Source organism: Nanorana parkeri, unplaced genomic scaffold, assembly GCF_000935625.1.
Source record: "Nanorana parkeri isolate BGI_ZX_2015 unplaced genomic scaffold, ASM93562v1 scaffold3610, whole genome shotgun sequence".
NCBI lineage: Eukaryota > Metazoa > Chordata > Amphibia > Anura > Dicroglossidae > Nanorana > Nanorana parkeri.
Window position 1 is genome coordinate 980 of NW_017309878.1, and position 2,976 is coordinate 3,955.

The following is a 2,976-nucleotide window of genomic DNA, read 5'->3' on the forward strand; positions in this document are numbered from 1 at the left end:
CTGTTTCAGATCAGCGTTCTATATTGGGATCGGGGGATATAAACACATAGCAGGTGACACTTTATATATAAAAAAAAAAAATCAATGGCTTGTGCAGATGGCTGCCGGTCCTCGCGTATCTGTCAGTGATCAGCAGGAGTAAAGTGACAACATCAACACATTTCCAGCCCAATCTCCAAATATAGAGAAGCCCAAAATGCTGCCCCAGCACATCTCCCCGTATAAAAGAATCCCCAGACGCTGCCCCACTATTCCTTCACTGGCTCTGCTGCATCTAGAGGTAAGCCGGTCCCTGCGTCTGTGTGACCCCAGAACCATACACAGCACCCCCCTCCGAAGACTGAGCCCCGTGCACAGCCCCCCCCTCCGAAGACGGAGCCCCGTACACAGCTCCCCCCTCGGAAGACTGAGCCCCGTGCACAGCCCCCCCCTCCGAAGACGGAGCCCCGTACACAGCTCCCCCCTCGGAAGACTGAGCCCCGTGCACAGCCCCCCCCTCCGAAGACGGAGCCCCGTACACAGCTCCCCCCTCGGAAGACTGAGCCCCGTGCACAGCCCCCCCCTCCGAAGACGGAGCCCCGTACACAGCTCCCCCCTCGGAAGACTGAGCCCCGTGCACAGCCCCCCCCTCCGAAGACGGAGCCCCGTACACAGCTCCCCCCTCGGAAGACTGAGCCCCGTGCACAGCCCCCCCCTCCGAAGACGGAGCCCCGTACACAGCTCCCCCCTCGGAAGACTGAGCCCCGTGCACAGCCCCCCCCTCCGAAGACGGAGCCCCGTACACAGCTCCCCCCTCGGAAGACTGAGCCCCGTGCACAGCCCCCCCCTCCGAAGACGGAGCCCCGTACACAGCTCCCCCCTCGGAAGACTGAGCCCCGTGCACAGCCCCCCCCTCCGAAGACGGAGCCCCGTACACAGCTCCCCCCTCGGAAGACTGAGCCCCGTGCACAGCCCCCCCCTCCGAAGACGGAGCCCCGTACACAGCTCCCCCCTCGGAAGACTGAGCCCCGTGCACAGCCCCCCCCTCCGAAGACGGAGCCCCGTACACAGCTCCCCCCTCGGAAGACTGAGCCCCGTGCACAGCCCCCCCCTCCGAAGACGGAGCCCCGTACACAGCTCCCCCCTCGGAAGACTGAGCCCCGTGCACAGCCCCCCCCTCCGAAGACGGAGCCCCGTACACAGCTCCCCCCTCGGAAGACTGAGCCCCGTGCACAGCCCCCCCCTCCGAAGACGGAGCCCCGTACACAGCTCCCCCCTCGGAAGACTGAGCCCCGTGCACAGCCCCCCCCTCCGAAGACGGAGCCCCGTACACAGCTCCCCCCTCGGAAGACTGAGCCCCGTGCACAGCCCCCCCCTCCGAAGACGGAGCCCCGTACACAGCTCCCCCCTCGGAAGACTGAGCCCCGTGCACAGCCCCCCCCTCCGAAGACGGAGCCCCGTACACAGCTCCCCCCTCGGAAGACTGAGCCCCGTGCACAGCCCCCCCCTCCGAAGACGGAGCCCCGTACACAGCTCCCCCCTCGGAAGACTGAGCCCCGTGCACAGCCCCCCCCTCCGAAGACGGAGCCCCGTACACAGCTCCCCCCTCGGAAGACTGAGCCCCGTGCACAGCCCCCCCCTCCGAAGACGGAGCCCCGTACACAGCTCCCCCCTCGGAAGACTGAGCCCCGTGCACAGCCCCCCCCTCCGAAGACGGAGCCCCGTACACAGCTCCCCCCTCGGAAGACTGAGCCCCGTGCACAGCCCCCCCCTCCGAAGACGGAGCCCCGTACACAGCTCCCCCCTCGGAAGACTGAGCCCCGTGCACAGCCCCCCCCTCCGAAGACGGAGCCCCGTACACAGCTCCCCCCTCGGAAGACTGAGCCCCGTGCACAGCCCCCCCCTCCGAAGACGGAGCCCCGTACACAGCTCCCCCCTCGGAAGACTGAGCCCCGTGCACAGCCCCCCCCTCCGAAGACGGAGCCCCGTACACAGCTCCCCCCTCGGAAGACTGAGCCCCGTGCACAGCCCCCCCCTCCGAAGACGGAGCCCCGTACACAGCTCCCCCCTCGGAAGACTGAGCCCCGTGCACAGCCCCCCCCTCCGAAGACGGAGCCCCGTACACAGCTCCCCCCTCGGAAGACTGAGCCCCGTGCACAGCCCCCCCCTCCGAAGACGGAGCCCCGTACACAGCTCCCCCCTCGGAAGACTGAGCCCCGTGCACAGCCCCCCCCTCCGAAGACGGAGCCCCGTACACAGCTCCCCCCTCGGAAGACTGAGCCCCGTGCACAGCCCCCCCCTCCGAAGACGGAGCCCCGTACACAGCTCCCCCCTCGGAAGACTGAGCCCCGTGCACAGCCCCCCCCTCCGAAGACGGAGCCCCGTACACAGCTCCCCCCTCGGAAGACTGAGCCCCGTGCACAGCCCCCCCCTCCGAAGACTGAGCCCCGTACACAGCACCCCCCTCCAAAGAAAGAGTAGTTGATGCCTGGAACAGACTTCCAGCAGAGGAAGGGAGTCATACACATTGATCATAGATATCATAAAAACAATACAAATCATTTTAATGCTGCAATTTTTTTTCCCATAGCTGATATCCTCTGAATATAATTTTTCCATCTTAGAAGGATACAAGGTTGGTACATTGCCTCTATAAACTTTACCACATGCTAATTTCTGAATAGTGATACATTTCTAACAATTAATAACATCAGAAATGTTTAACGTTTGATTAGAGATTGTGATGACATCGTATCAGTAAAATACCACAATAGCCTAGAGTATAACTATTGCTATGGTACACCGTGCAACTGCTACGGGGCCCCGAGTAGTCTGGCGGCACAATGACTCATTTCTGTAATAACAGCATTTGGGAAATACATTTGTGTACAATTAATGATATAATATGGGAACTCCGTATGCAATTGTTATGAAAGTAATGATTACACTGGTATAGTTGGTGGAATTTCCTTTGAGGTGCAGATTTAAGAGGGGGGG

At 62.4% G+C, this 2,976-nt stretch overlaps 1 protein-coding gene across 1 annotated transcript in view; it reads left to right on the forward strand.

Annotated features, from left to right (window-relative positions):
• Nucleotides 1-258: 258 nt before the first annotated feature.
• Nucleotides 259-2,976, forward strand: part of LOC108803329 (myosin-4-like) — a 16,501-nt gene continuing 13,783 nt past the window's right edge. Inside the window, exons 1-2 of the mRNA XM_018575177.1 lie at nucleotides 259-280; nucleotides 2,570-2,614. The gene's annotated coding sequence lies outside the window, so the exon portion shown is untranslated. The remainder of the gene's footprint in view (nucleotides 281-2,569; nucleotides 2,615-2,976) is intronic.